Here is a 17098-nt window from a genome sequence, read left to right as displayed (position 1 = left end):
TCATCCTCTTCTATAGAGCAAGTCTTGATTTCCTCCAGTCTGCCTTTGATGTTATTCCATCCCATTTATCTCAACTCAAGTTAGTATTAAATGCAGACAACTCCAAACTCATGATATTCTCAAATCGCAAAAAGTTAACTTATTTTCTCCCCAACATTTGTACTGTTCAAGGGACTGACATTGACATTGAAAGGGTCACTACATACACATATCTAGGTTTTATTATTGATCAGAACTTATCTTTCAAGTCACACACTGAAAATGTTGTTTTAAAATTAGGTTTCTCCTTTCAGACAAGGAAACATTTGATCTCTGCAACGTTTTTACCAGTATTGGATTCTGGTGATCTGCTTTACATGAATGCCTCTGACCAGTGCCTAAAGATTTTGGACACTGTGTACCATTATGCATTATGTTTTATTACATATACATATATATATATATGTATATATATATATATATTGTGAGTTTGGAATAAATATGCACTTCATGAAAATTATTAGTTGGTTACTGTTAGTAAAAAAACCGTAAGGTTAATACTGGATGTTTGTTACACTTGGATATGTTTTCTGTAACACTTGTAACATAATTATTCTCCAGTTTATGCATTTGAGTGACTTGCAGTTAATGCTCGACATTCAATTCAAAACCTTTATTTATCCAGGTAAAATCCTATTGAGATCAATGATCTATTTTTCAAGGGAGACCTGCAGCAGTAGGTTCCACATGAAGACATAAAAACATAAACAACAGAACAACAAAAGGACATCATACAGCAAAAAATACAGGGATTACAATTTACATATCTATCCACATGTACAGGTACCAACAGCATCTGACTGTGGAGCATCCAACCGAGCTTTAAAAACATGTAGTGGTACCAGCTTGGTAATTTTACATTCTTTTTGCAGACTGTTCCAAGTTAGTGGAGCTGCACATCTAAAAGCTTTCTTCCCTAAGACAGTCCTAGCACTTGGCACATTTAATAAAACCACAGCATGAGATCTCAGGCAATAAGTAGGCCTACTTTCAATTTGCCGAGAGATCAGGGAGCAGATATAAGATGGTACTTTATCCAACATGGCTTTTCTAAATGAAAATGTACCAGTGACTGAGCCTCAGTACAGTAAGTGATGGCAAAACCGCCTTGGTTTACAGTGTACAGTGATGCGTAAGTGCTTTACTGTTTGTCACAAATCTCAGTGCACTGTGATAGTAAAACCTTATTGTGGTGTAATTATATATCCAAAGCAGTCAGAAGTCAGAAAATCTTTAGTGATGTTTAACCACTCAGAAGACAGCCCATCAAAATGAACACATTGGGACCTTTCAGAGAGGTAGTTAATCTTCTACATATAATAACGGACAAAGTAAAGAATGAAGTGTAGGCTATGTTTAAATGTTCGGAATTTGACCGTGTATGATGGTCCTCTTGAGTTGCCGTACAGCCAATGGCGTACAGCCATGCTCCGTTTTCATGTTTTTTTTAACATGTTTTTCACAAACATTTTCACATGCTAGGAGCATAGGAATAATTCAATTCGGTTCGTCATGATCTGTAGATGTGATTTGCCCCCGAGCACCCCTGGGTAAATTACCGTACAGCCAATCACAATGCGTACAATGCGTGACGTCATTGGTAAGAGACAGCCCCCGAACACATATGGTACCCCGAACACATATGGTACCGACACCGGCAAATATGCCCAGCCGGCGGCATTTCATGACGCATCTATGACGCACCGCAGCGATAGACTAGAGCAGAAAAGACATCACATAACGTTAGCATTTCGAAAATGTTAGCGTGGCTTAATAATAGTGCGAAAAGACAGCGGTTGTCGCCGGACAAGGATTCCCTCTCTCCTTTCCTGCTGAAAGATGGTGAGTGTACTCAGGGACGAGGAGTCATTTAACCGGCTGCCAGTAGGAGTCAGGCTTTACTTTGTTTTATATCCATAAAGAAAAAGTAAATCTGTTTACAGTTGTTTCATATGGATGTTGAGAGGTATCCATATATATCTTCCTTTTGCTCCCAAAGTGCACCAGATTTATGCATCTAACTTCAATATTTTTTTTAAATCTTCCCGGGGGAGTATGCCCCTGGACCCCCCTAGGTTGTCAGGTCCACTCCCCATTTATAAAAATAGCACTTTACCACTGCACCCCCTCTAATCTCAGATGCACCCTGAGTCATTTTGTTTGCGTCCAGTGAGCTTTTCTAAAATATACAGTAAAGAGACAAACCCACCAGCATTATAGAATATAATATATGACTTTGAGCCAAATACTTGTTTTTGGGCTGTATAAATTAATTGACTTGAAACAGTTGCTGATTTAGAGTACTGGCACCTATTTTATTCCAATTCAAGCACTGGGAACAGGTGGGGCTTGAAAAGGCCCACCTGTTCAAAGTGGGGAATGACAGAAAAAGTTTGAGAACCACTGCCCAACAGGAAGTTTTTTTTACAAAGAAACAAAAAGGGGGGTCTGATCCATTTCTCGGCTTTGTCATCATTCTATCAGTGTCTCTATTCCGTGTTAGTTCAAGATCCAAGGTTGCTCTCTCTCTCTCTCTCTCTCTCTCTCAGTCTCTCTCTCTACCGGGTGTAGGGGCATGTCACTTCACGCTGTGTGGGCTAGAGGCATCTCGTCCCAGAAGGAGAGTGAGGAAGACGGGCGTGACGGTGGGTGACGGAGCTGACAGTCAACCTGTGTGATGCTGGGGGCCACCGGGGGGCTGGAAGTTGGAACCTAAAGACCTCCTAGATTTACTTGACCCACCTACATACAGCAGCATCCAAGAGGCTGCTTGCTTGTCCCAAAAGCTTGAGAATTGCAGTAAACCGGCATGAAATAGGACAGCAGCAGTTGCTATCCTGACGCAAATTTACATAAAATAGGCCTCAAATAGCTGTACTATATATTATCATTGCAAAGTATTTCCTTTTTTTATTCTGCTTTCTTTTCTATGTCCATGTTCAAGTTAAAGAGGGAAATATAAAAATATCGAAAATCCTAAACCATCAGTCATGGTGATGATGGCGGTGACGAAGGTGGACATAGCACCTTCTCTTGAGGTGTTAACCATCTGCATGGGTTGTTAATCTTATATGCTGCCAGTTTAAAATATGTATATGTCCTCAACACCAATTCCTTGATTTAAATGCACTTTAAAAAATGTGATAAGTAAGGTACCCTAAAGGAATATCAATTTGTTCTGCTCCATATTACAGGTTTAATATGTTTATTGTGGAAGATCTGCCCCTACTGGTTGTGGGACGGTGGTTACTGAAAGATCGGTTGACCAATTGCATTCACACATTATTAGGTTACATCATTGTAACATGTTGACGTTAACGAAGAAATATGAGTGACATAAGTGTAAATGGCTTGTATATTATGTAATCTTGAATGCCGAATACATTTTTTATAGACAAGATTATGAATGTGTTACAAAAACAAGTTACCTGGTAAGAGGTATCGTAGTTTGATAAACAAATGAGTGATAATAAAGTGTGATTGGCTGCATGTACAGCATAGCAAAAATGTACCATGTGTTCCTTCATTGCTAGGATGATCAGGTTTTTTTGTCATATATTGAAGAAAATACAAAGTCCATAAAAGACATACCTTAAAGAATAGCATAATGAAATGAATGTGAAAATGGAAAACTTCCAGAGTACTAATAGAAACTAACTTACATGTATCTATAAATCATTTGGTGAGAGGCTTTTTTTTTTATTAGAGAGGCTCTTTTTATACTGATTATTTATACTGATTTTCAAAGGACATTTTTAAAAATAAAACATTTGTATACGAACTGGAAATAAATGTGCCTACTATGTGTGAACACATGTATAGGGAATTGATTATAACGTCCAAAAGTGCATTGAAAGCAGTCTCCCCTGCAGTCTCTCAACCAATAAAACAGGTCACCAATAATGAGCAGAGGGGGTCTGGAATCAGCAGAAGAGAGGCAACCAATACCACTGTTTTCATGATTCAAAGACATCCCTAGTGTTTTAATTGATTGCTTGAAAAAAATTGAACAAATCAGAGAAGTGAGATAGATATTTGAGAAAAAATCTACCAATTGGAATCTTTTTAAGGTACATTGCTGAAGTTGATGCCTTTTGGTTTTATCCAGGAATTCCTCACCCACAATAACCATCACAGATGGGCTGTAATCAGAAAAATACCCTTCAAATTGAATCTCTTCACATGGGAATTATCAGCTGCCATATCATAGAGCTCAATCCCCTGTACGTGGACACATCGTACATACTTGTAGCTAAATATACCACATAAAGGGGGATTACAACTCCCTAGGGTTTGATCAAAAATGGGCCGTAATAATCCTTATAGAATGAACTCGCTGGTTGTTTTGTCTCTGCTCCAGTGGTCTTATCCTAAACACCTCCAACACAGTAGATTTTTAATGCAGGTTTAATCCTGGCTTCCCTCCTTCCGTTTAAAACTGGAAGAAGGTGGTTTCATTTAGATATACCTATATGAAGGAGGCGCTGGTGTACAGGCAGAAAGACTGCACTGATGGGAAATCGGCCATGGAACTTGAAGATGTTGGAGAGAAGACAATATTTATTTGTTGGAGTGAGCCATCTTGCAATTTTGTGTGCTGCAATTCGGACACCATGAACATGCTGTTATGATTGATTCCTGGACAAATGATATCAATGATGTTAACATTAATTTCAGTTTTGAGGTACCGGCTTTGTTCAATTATTTAGACTTCATATGTTTACTTTATATTTTTGTATGAAAAACATAAAATGCAATGTTCTGCTACAATCTTATCTTCCTAAGAATATTTCATGCAGTTATCAGTGATCACTTTAATGTCTGCAAGATAAACATTTTACACTGCCACTTTTATGTAAATGCAATATAATGCTTGATGGATGTAGCACTCCAACCTAATATTACAGTCTTGAACAAAAAAGGACAAGGGTGCTTCTGTTTTTACGAAGTTCCAAGAAAGGAATCAGAATACCTTTGTTCGTCCCACAGAGGGGACATTTACAAAGGAGAGCTTGGGACTGTAATAACAAATGGCACTCCAATGTATCGGAGCAGGTGAAAACAGAAAAGAACCGCCAGGCCTGAGGAGAAAACGCCACCCACACCTTGTTCCTTACATTGTCAAAACTGTCAAGGATTAGGGATGGGGTGAGTAATCAAAATCATTTGGCTAATAAATAAGCTAAAAATGTACTGTAAGTGAGGTCCATTTATACCCTCATGCACAGGTTACACACCATACACTAAATATTTCTAATGGTTTCATCCTATTCAATTCATATGGGTGGTAGCAATGCTCCAAGAAACATTGTTATCTGCCAGCCAAGGCAGAGAAGAGGGAGATCGCTAGCTAGCAAATATGCCTTTAAAGGTCACCTATTATGCAAAATTCACTTTTCCTGTCTTTTGAACATAAATATGTGTCTCCTTTCTGTAAAGAGACTTAGAAGTTTCAGGAATATTTTCTCTCTTTTTGTCCTGATCCATTTATATAAAAACCTGTCTGAAAATGAGCTGATCAAATTTTGGGCATGTTATGATGTCACAATGTTTTCTTGGGTTGTGCAACCATTGGCCAATACCCGCCCACCTTATCACCTGAATCTCTTCCTAGAGCACCATTGTGGTTTTTTTAAACAAATCATCTCTCGGAGGGGCGTGGCCAGCAGCAGCTCATTTGTATTTAAAGCAACAGACACAGAATCAGCACTTTTGAAACAGGGCTGAAAGGGGGGGTTTATGGGATGCTACAATCATCTGTTTGGTATTTCGTGTCAAACACTTCGGAGACATGTTTTGTATATATCTGAGACCTATAATATATTGTTAAAAATAATATAATAGGGGACCTTTAAACAATGCAGGATTTCATCTTAACCAAACACTTGATCGATGTTAATTTCTAATTTTCTTCTAAATAGCAGCCACTGTACATACAAGTGATACATATAGGACAATAATGCTAGAGGATGTCAAGCTTTATGTTCAGCAGTGCTTAAAGTGTTAGTATAAGTGTTACCTGCATGTTGTTTGCCTATATCAGTGACTTTGATAAAGTAGATCCCTGCATCCCAGATTGGCTTTCATTCAGGAAATCGCTCACTGTGTGACAGTCACTGATCACTTCTTACCTCAGGCAGGAAATCACCGAGAAGGTGATCGCACGGACATAAGTGATGAGGAATAAAGGGAAGCCATCTGTGGTGTGACTGTCAATCTCCTATAGCCTGGGTTTGGAGGTTTAGTAAGACACCTACAATAAAGTACAGCAGAGGGACGCCAACAGGGAGTCAGAGTAAAGTGTTGACACATGGATGTCACCAAAGCAATAAAACAGTGTGACAGCACAGCTTGGATTCAGGTGATTGTCTGCAACATCACCTGAAAGGAAGTGTAATCAGAGTAGACAAGCTGAAATATTTAGGAAATACATCTATATGCTTATTTTACCGCACATTCTAAGCACAATTTTACCATTAATTTCAATCGACAGCATTTTCAGCTATACCAGATCCACCTTTACATTTGCTCAATGCATTCAAAGTTTAATTTGTTCACAATGTGTTGTAATCCATGCCTAAACATATTAATGTTATATTATATCTGGTAATAGAAGTAGACCTTTAATGACATAAGTATCCAATTGCAAAATAATACCCATGTTTTTTTAATGCTAGGTCTGATATTTTTAGACATTATATCTTTGAATTCCTTTTAATACAATGTGAGGAACAAGGTGTGGGTGGCTGTGTTCTCCTCTGTTCTGGCTGTTCTCTTTTTTGTTGGCTTGCTGCTTCAAATACGAGCGCAATTTCTTATTTCAGCAGCAAGCTGATACTTAGGGAGTAAAAACACCCTTGTCCTTTTTTTATCTAGACTGTAGTTAAGCTCGGAGTGCTTTCATACCGCATTCACATTATAGTTACAGTAAAAACTAATACCACTTTATATTTTTTGGAGAGCATTTAACTGGGCACCTCAACCACTCTCTACTATTGGGAACATACTGTACTGTAATTCCTGTTGTGCTAACTAACATTATATTGTAACTATATTTGGAGATATGAAGTCTAAAATATAAGACTTTGTCTTAAAAAAAAACAACCTGTCATTGCTTACTTTTGTCTATTTGTAAAATAAAAGACAGCCTAGAATAGCCTTTAGATAATAGCCTAAGGGAAATCAAAAATATAAGTGGAAGGTTAGATGAATAAAAAATGTGAACAGAATTTTTTTTCCGAAACGTTGTTTCGTTCATTCCTGATTTGTAACTATGTCCTGGTTTTGTAGTTTACATGTGGGTGATTGAAGCAAAAGTCTTCTGCATTGCATTGTGGTCCAGGTGACTGCAGTTCAATCAGACTTCCTTAATTGCTTAAAGAACATTTATTGACACATGTGCCAGATATCAATGTGAATAGTCTTTGACGATTAGACCCCGATCGTGATATCATATATCTTAATGGGGAAAGGCAGAGGTGAGTATAATAGGAAACCCCCCCGGGATCTAGACACTGGTGGAGATGATGAAGAGATGGGAAGAAAAGGATGCTGAATATCTGGATTAGATGAAGAGATGGGATGAAGAGGAGGTGTGATGAGTTCTTTAGATTAGCTCTCCTTGGCACTTGACATGATGACAGGAGGTGGATGGGGTGGGGGTGGGCCGCAGCATCAACACCTGAAATCACAACTGACTGCAGGAGAAAGGAGAACAACTTCTCACTCTCAGTTTTTAGGAAATGCCTCAAGACCCACCTGTTCCGCACCGCATTTTACTGACTGTCCTTTATTTTATTTATTTATTTTAAACCTTTTATGCTCTTAAAGGTGGGGTAGGTAAGTCTGAGAAACCAGCTCGAGATACACTTTTTGTTATATTCCATGGAATGCTCTTAACATCCCGATAGCAATGAATATCTTAAGTGCTTTGACAACAAATCCATAAAAAGATTTCATCTGTGGAAGCCGTAGCGCTGTAAAAAGCACGACCAATCATTTTAGCCGGCCAGGCTAAAATAACTGGATGGCCTACCTGCCTGTCAGCCTTCCATCTGTGCACAAACTTATCTCGTGCCCTCATTGGTCATGTTTGCGTTCGTGTGTGTTGGAGGAGGGGCTCTGTAAGGAAGTGGCAGATTTCTTCCAGCTGTGTATTTTCAAATTCTAGCGCACTCGAGCTGGTTTCTCCAAAATTACCTACCCCACCTTTAACCTTTTATTTGTATCTTTTATATTACCATATTTTATTCAATATGCTCCTTAGATATCTTTTTATTTCATTATTTTCTCCTTATAGCTTTGTGAAGCACCTTGAGATGACGTTGTTTTTAAAGTGTGCTATATAAATCAAATGTATTATTATTATTATTATTAACTTAAAAAATGTGACTGCAGCACGATGATTGGCTGCTGGAGATTGTGGTGAAATGTAATTGGTTGAAAGAGAACACTCATGATGAGCTGATTATATGCAGCTGTGAGGTGAATGAATGTATAGCCAGTTTTCCTGCTTGAACTTACGCTCTTCATGTGGAGAAAAAGGTTCGAGTTTATCATTCCCAAAATGGATATCAGTCAGATAGTACAAATACATGGGAATAGCATGCTACTTCACACCCAAAACATTTTTAAATGTTCAATGCTCTTCTCATAGATTGTTGAGCTAACTTAAAACTATAATGTTTATATCTTAGTTAAAAGCTCAAAATTGAACAGAAAATAAAGGTAATTATTTAAATAAATTAAATAGATTTACAGGAAAGAAGATACTGGTTTCATCAAAGCGAATCATTTCCAGGAGAAAGTTTGATACACATTCTTCTTTGGCTTTTTGACACAGCGCTTGACAGTCTTTCATCTTGCACAGTGATATTGATGCTCTTATTGTTAAGTTTGATGATGTTCTCAAAGACATATTGTGCTGTTGGTTGATAAAGTAGAAGATGCAGGGTTCCCAAGAGCAGGCTGAACAACTACTGTATAAGCAGTCATTCCTGCTTCTTAACACTCACATGTAATGTAATATACTTTATTTTAATGTTAACTATGTTTGTATACGTACATGTATATGGAACTGCAGGACCGAGTCCAGAACAAATGTCCTTACGGGGACAATAACGTTTATCGTATCGCATCGTATCGTATAGTACCCATTAATGATTAGAGACAGAGTTGCCCTTGTCGTACAACCTTTCCTCTGAAAACATGGACCCATTGTGGGGGAAGTTGACTTTGAGAGTCCTTCCCTGGTTGTGAACTGCCGCTCAATGTCATTGCCCTCGCTGTCTTTGAGAAAATTGAAGCCTCTGCTGAGTGACACTGCGAGTATGAGAGGAATCACATAAAACTAGAAAGGACCGGAGCCCTCAAGAGATCCAAGAATGTTGCATTTCCAGCCAGTCGGTGCATTTTGCAGCTGGTTTTCAGGCTTGCAGGACACATTGCTCAGATATGGAGGAATGGCATATTATAGCCTCGTTCCCACTTAACTTTGGAAGGTCATTTGGGGAAAAAACACTTGATGTGTTCATTCAAACACACAGTTGATACTGTTAAATCAGTTTTACAAATTGTTTGTCTTAATTACATCGAATTGACCTTAACCGTGCATAAAACTGAATGCAGCATTATAAACAATATTTTGTTCTAAAATTCACATTAACATTACAAATACTTCTGAAACCCGCTCTTTAAAGGGTAATCGGAAAAAGTAATCATCGTGTTGATTCATTCATGTAGGCAAAGCAATTGAGGTACTTGTTCAACCAGGCTACATATGCAATCTGTTAAATATGTTACCTCTTTTTATAATGCTCTTTCAACAACTGCTGCAATTCTGAGTGTTAAATCTGACACCAACACAAGAATAGAAAGCTTGACAGGCGTAGCAATGAGGTGTCAGCTAATGGTCAATTACAGCAATATCTTGGGAATCAAGCCACATCCAGACATGAATCAACCCTGCCCTCAACAAAGGGTCCAGCAGGGTCAGTTTTACACCTCTGAGCCAGTTGCAGTTAACCCCTGTCAGTCAGCTGTCAATCTGAACTCAGCGAGTCCTCCGAGACATGGCTCATATCTCATTTCACACAGATCCATCTCAGGGTGCTTGTTTTCTCATTTTGCGAGTGAGAAATGGATTCTCTTCCTGGCAGACGGTCACCAGACGCCAGTTAAATGTAATCTGTTTCAGGACCATTCGGTTATTTGGTTCACCTTGAATTTAATCACAGTTTTCTCTCTATGTGCTTATCAAAAACTGTTAGCAGCAGATAGGCACCAACGGCTACTGTTCAGCCCCCAGTTTGCATCAAAATGCAAATAAGTTCAATCCAATCAAAATCATGTTCTGGTGGAGAGTTCCTGTTGACACCTTCATTAGCTCTTTGTTCTCTCCTCCTCTTCCTCGCACTTTCTTACAGAGGTTTATTGGGGTGCAAATCAATGTCTGAGGTAATTAGCAGGGAAGCCTCGGGTGAACACGATGTTGAGCTGTGTCTGATTGTTTTCTAGAAAGAAACCGTTGATCATGGAAAAAAACACATCGCTATGCAGTAATAATCAATATATCCATCCATCTTAAGTCTACTAATAACGTAGATGTAAAGACATGCATACACACTCTTTTCAACTTGTCGGACTCAGATCTGATGACTTGTTTTAGTATAAAACAAGCTTGTCTTATCATGAGATGTCATGTCACAAAATTGTTTAAGATACTCTATATTTCACAATCAACAATGATTTAATATCGTTGTTTTACACAAGGTTATATGTAGACCTGCATCTACAATGCAATATATTTATAGCTAATTGAAGAACAATAAAATCAAGGAAACAATTCTACATTTTCCTCTAAATGGGATCAAATGCAAAACATGTTTTGTTACATATTACACGTTATAATATCTTATGCCATCAGCTACACATCTTACTCAATTTCTAAAGGTTGTAAGTGTAATAACACACAATCCATAATGGAATAACTCATAATTATACTGCGGAATATTTTATTGCCCACACAATGCTCTATTTGTTTGTTCAAAATGTTTGCCTCTTGGTTGTTTTTCAGATTGTAATAATACAGCACAACATTAAAAAAAAAGTTTGTTTAATTCTTCAGTTTTTTCCCGTAGTCTAGTTCCAAGCTCCCTATACAGTATACCACAGTATATTAGCAGAACAAGACATTATCTCTCAGTGGCTTCCCACTCTGGTACTCACAATGGTATTGGCCAAGCCCCTTGGTCAAAGGCAGAGGCGCTGCTGCCAAGAATTCAGCTCAGCTCTTTGCAGTTATGGGCGTGTGTTTTACCTCCACTTCAGAACCAAAGCCTGGTGCCAGTACTTCATGCCAACATTTATAAATGTGACGATTGTCCGTGCCAATACCGACAAAGATTTTGAGTTCCCCTGTGGGTTTATCATTAGCAGGAGGAGAAAAACCTGTGAGATAGAATTTATTTGAACCATCATGGGACAGAACATTTTCACTGAGACCAAAGCTGATGATTCTCTGCAAGAATGCTTTGATCCAATTCACTTTCCCAATGGGGACATTTAGAAAAAGTCACTTACTAAACAAATGATATTTCATTATTAAAAGGTCTTCAACACTGTATTACACTACTGTGATAAGGTTGTACCAGTAGAAGAAACGTGACTAAATCAATTTTATTATGAAAAAAGTCAACTATAGGAAGAGAAGATTTAGAAAAAAGCAAATAAGTGTTTATCTTTTCTAACTGGCAAGGAGACTTAATTTGGAGGATGGGGCTACATCCCTGCACCCATGTAATCTGAAATGGAATTAAAATCTTTAGATATTCAACAGCATTCTATGCATTAGTGGTCAAGGAGTTGACTTGTCTGTTGTGAAATAACTTGAACTGAAATGAGTTTCCACCTTTGAGCTAGTGGAGGGAAAGAAAAATATGATGGACACAAACCCCTTAAAAAAGGATTCGGGGACCCCGTTAAGACAACAAAGGTGACAGTAGTTGTTAAATCTTTCATACATAAGTTTTCTCAATGAGTATATTTGGAATTCGTTAAGTTGGAAAAAAATGAAGGCAAAAAATTCTAAGTCATCCTGAAAAGACCACATTTGTAGGCAAAAGTGATGCCTATGTGCCAAAATACCGAAATCTCTATACTGCATTGTGGATTGCAGCAGAAGACAATACACTTTAGACTCAGGGATCTTAGGGGAAGAATCTCAAGTAAACCATATTGACCGGATCTTCTTTCTAAACTCCTCTGGTGTGTTCATTTCCTTCCTCTCTCTTTTCTATTTCCCTCCACTGTGAAAGAGCAGTTTCCATTATGCCACAGGTTCACATCAAGGAGATGGGAACAGGCTGGTACCTGCAATTATCCCTGCTCACCCAGCCGTGGGCCTCTAGTGCTGAGCAACAGCTGGCTCTCTCTCCTTCCCTTCACACTGGCACACACACACACACACACACACACACACACACACACACACACACACACACACACACACACACACACACACACACACACACACACACACACACACACACACACACACACACACACACACACACACACACACACACACACACACACACACACACACACACACACACACACACACACACACACACACACACACACACACACACAACTGCACACTCCTCCACCGTCAGACACTTTACCCACCCATTCCTCACATCCACCTGCCAAGCAGCTTGATTAATAAGGCCAAAAGCAGCCATGGACACAGAGAGGGAAGGCAAGAAGAAAAAGAGCTGTACACAGAGAGTATGTGAGCATGTGTTATGTAATGTTCATGCACAACAAACAATTAAAGTGACCAGTCATCCTATAAAAACACTTAGTCAGAGGGGTGATTGTTGAGTATGCACTAATTGAATACAAAATGTATTTTATCTTGATTTCAAGAAGGAAGCACCTTTTTCCTTCTCTGTGTGCCAAAAGCCCAAAAACAGTAAGAGCAATGGATCACTTCAAACCACAGACCTCTTTTTCACTAAAATACTGACAAGAAAACTACTGCAGTAGATGTTGCTCTTATTTCTCACTCACACTGCTGTGTTCTTCCTGACAGTATAATCTTGTTGTGTTTGTAATGTCTATGTTGATGCAGAAATAGCATATTGCTACTAAGATGTAATGTGGGAGATGCCAACCTATACGTAAATGATATAGACAAAACATTGTATTGACCCTTGTAGTTTTTTGGGGGGCTTGTATTAGGGTGATATCCTATTGAAATTAAAAGACATCTTAATGCTGCAGGATGGTATTTTAGCTTGTATGAGTTTTTATGAATAGAAATATTTAAAAGTAACCAGTAATTTTGCAAAAATCCTGTTAAAGGTTTCGCTCTACTAAGACTCAACTTGTGAAGTTATTGCGGTGTGCATTCAGCTCTGAGAGACCTTTGGGAGGAGATAGTGTCCCATACGACGTGTTCATTCCATTCTTGAAATAAAAGCGTGAAAGTAAATAGGGTACAATGATTCCAGAGTTAAAAAATAACACCAGTGACAAGTTGCATATGGCATGTTAATTTATTATTTTATATTTAAATGTAATTTTCTTTTACAATGTGCTTTAAGTTCCCTTAGAAGACAGATAGTTGCACAAATGTCTCTTACAGGTAATTTCCTTAGGATATGTCCTCAAATACACGTTTTCCTACATATTAGATGTCTCTTTTAAATTGTTAAAGGGTTGCACAATTATCTTTTTTACAACGACTACTAAGAAAAAACACTGCTTAACCTTGTGGTGATTGACTTTATTCACCCACGGATCTATGGTTTGGGGTATTGTTCCGCACGGGCATTTTAGTGAACCGGACTTCCTGTTTACGCCGGTTTTCGCTTCCCGGGCTTAAAAGCTGTTTTCATGTGTGTTCAGATGCTAAATAAAAGTCTAGCTTGTACCTTCGATACCCCGCCTCCGACTCCTGTCTCTCTGTACTACATTGGTGACCCCGACATAAGTCTTGTTGAAGGATCCAAGACTGAACCGAGCATGGGAAATAACGCCGTTTTTTTTCAAACTGCCGGAGTTTTGGGAGACATCTGCATGGTTCGCTCAGGCGGAGGCTCAGTTCGCCCTCCGCGGAGTGACTGATGACGCAGCACGCTATTTTCACGTTGTTTCGGCGCAGGGGAGCTCCACTGCGACCTGGACGGTGGGCTTTATTACATCTCCCCCTGCCCAGGATAAATATGCAGCGTTCAAGGCTTTCCTGCTAAAGACTTTTGAGCTGTCACGGTCGGAACGGGCCCGACGCCTGCTCGCTATTCATAGCCTGGGGGCAGCGTTTCCGCCAGGGGGCCGTCTTGCCGTCATTTGACGCCCTTATTCAGTTCGGGACGCCCTGAACGTGAGCCGAGGGCGTCCAAAAAATAATAATAATTCGAGAGAAGATCGAGAGTTTTTATCGCTTGAAATGACGAAAAGGAAAAAGGACAAGGACATCCCTCTGTTGGAGGGGCAAAGGAGTCTGGTGGGATTATTTTCGGAGTATTGAAGATTGTTTCCCCGACATTGAAAGTGCCTGCTACAGGACAACACGGAACGTGCGCGATTTGGACGGGCTGAGCGGGGGGGTTTTAGTGCACGCGCGTGAGCTGAGAGCACCAGAGCCTCGCAGCGGCGAAACTGAGGCTCCGTGGTAAACTGTGGTAACATGAAGAGCCGTTTGGGAGCCGTTTGGGAGCCGTTTGGGAGCCGAAACAGCCGGCGCTTTAAGAGAGCCGAGCCAAATGATCCGGCTCACTAACGTAAAAAGACAGTAGGCCTATCTATAAGGGACGGCTCAAGTCAAAATTCAAAACAACCCCCCCCACCGCTCTTGGGGTGGACGCCCTCTCAGCCCTGGTCTGGCGGAAACATTGCCTGGGGGACAAGCCTTCCGTCCTGCCGGCTACCGTGGAAGACGCCGCCGGTGGGGGCCACGGCCCACCTTTAACGTCCGCTAACGACACCCCGATTCCCACCTATGGCACGAAGACAGTGGACCTTTGCTTCGAGGGTCAGCGGTTTGAGTGGGATTTCGTCACGGCTGACATCTCCTTCGCCCTCCTCGGCGCAGACTTCCTGTGCGCTCACGGACTGCTGGTGGACGCCAAGAACAGCCGCCTGGTGGACGCACTGACGTTTGCCTCGTTCACATGTACCCGCGGCGAGGCGTCAATCAGTGGGCTCTCCAGCTCACTCTCACAGGGCGAAAAGTTTCAGCACCTTCTCAGTGAGTTTCCCGACTTGACGCAGCCCACCTTTTCCGCTGCCACTACCAAACACGGGGTAGTTTGACACATTGACACTGAAGGCCACATTGACACTGAAGGCCACATTGACACTGAAGCCCCCCCAGTCTAAGCTAGGGCCCGGCGGCTCAACCCTGACATGCTGGCAGTCGCCAAGTCAGAGTTCGTCAACATGGAGTGTCTGGGCATCATCCGCCGCTCAGACAGCCCTTGAGCTTCACCGCTTCACATGGTCCCTAAATCAGCCGGTGGCTGGGCCGCCCCCCCTCCCGTCGAAAGTGGAGGCCGTGTCCGCCTTTCCACGACCGCCTACAGCTCGGGCGCTCCGAGAGTTCCTCGGGATGGTGACGTTTTATCACCGGTTCATCCGCCGGGCGGCCCACACCATGCGCCCGCTGTACGAGGCCCTCAAGGACATCTCCGTCCCATCTCCGAGTACACAACGGACATACGACACATCGCTGGCAAGGCTAACATGGTCGCGGACTGCCTCTCAAGAGCGGTCATCGGAGCTGTGCAGCTGGGCCTCGATTACTTCTGCATGGGCGCTTACCAGGCCTCCGACCACGGGTTCCAGACCCTCAAGGCCTCTGTCACGGGATTACGCCTGGAGGTCACGGTCGGTGACTCGGGCACGAAGCTGTGGTGTGACGTCTCCACGGGCCAGCCTCGACCGCTAGTCCATGCGGACTGGCGCCGACCCGTTTTTGAGGGGGTTCACAATCTTTCCCACCCCGGTAGGAAGTCGTCCGTGAAGTTGGTGTCGCAGAAGTTTGTGTGGCAGGGGCTTAAGAAAGACGTGAGGTCCTGGGTCGACTCATGCGTGGCCTGTCAACAGTCAAAGTCCACCGCTATACTAGGGCCCCTTTTGAACTTTTTGCGGTTCCTGAGAGGAGGTTTGACCATGTCAATGTTGACCTCGTAGGTCCGCTTCCCCCCTCTCACGGTTTCCCCTACCTGTTTACAATGGTGGACAGGACGACCCGCTGGCCCGAGGCCGTTCCCCTCACCTCAAAGTCAGCTTCCGACGTCGCCCGCGCTTTCATCGGCACGTGGGTAGCGCGCTTCGGGACCCCGTCTGAACTCTCCTCTGACCGCGGTTCTCAGTTCACCTCGGAGCTGTGGAGCACTGTTGCTGTGGGTTTGGGGGTCAAGCTGCACCGCACCACCGCATATCACCCCCAGGCAAACGATATTATCAATATCCTCATATCCATAACCTTGGAGATGTCCCGCACCTTAACCTTTGACGTGAAATGTTTTGGAGTGATAGCCAATAGAAGTTTGAGTGATTCATAGTGATGGCACTATGATACATAAAGTGGGGCAAAAAAGTATTTAGTCAGCCACCAATTGTGCAAGTTCTCCCACTTAAAAAGATGAGAGAGGCCTGTAATTTTCATCCTAGGTATACCTCAACTATGAGAGACAAAATGAGAAGAAAAAAAACAGAAAATCACATTGTCTGATTTTTAAAGACTTTATTTGCAAATTATGGTGGACAATAAATATTTGGTCAATAACAAAAGTTCATCTCAATACTTTGTTATATACCCTTTGTTGGCAATGACAGAGGTCAAACGTTTTCTGTAAGTCTTCACAAGGTTTTCACACACTGTTGCTGGTATTTTGGCCCATTCCTCCATGCAGATCTCCTCTAGAGCAGTGATGTTTTGGGGCTGTCGCTGGGCAACATGGACTTTCAACTCCCTCCAAAGATTTTCTATGGGGTTGAGATCTGGAGACTGGCTAGGCCACTCCAGGACCTTGAAATGCTTCTTACG

This window comes from Notothenia rossii, assembly GCF_949606895.1.
Source record: "Notothenia rossii genome assembly, chromosome: 12".
Taxonomy (NCBI): domain Eukaryota; kingdom Metazoa; phylum Chordata; class Actinopteri; order Perciformes; family Nototheniidae; genus Notothenia; species Notothenia rossii.
The sequence above is the reverse complement of the archived record's forward strand: the minus strand, read 5'-3'. Positions refer to the sequence as shown.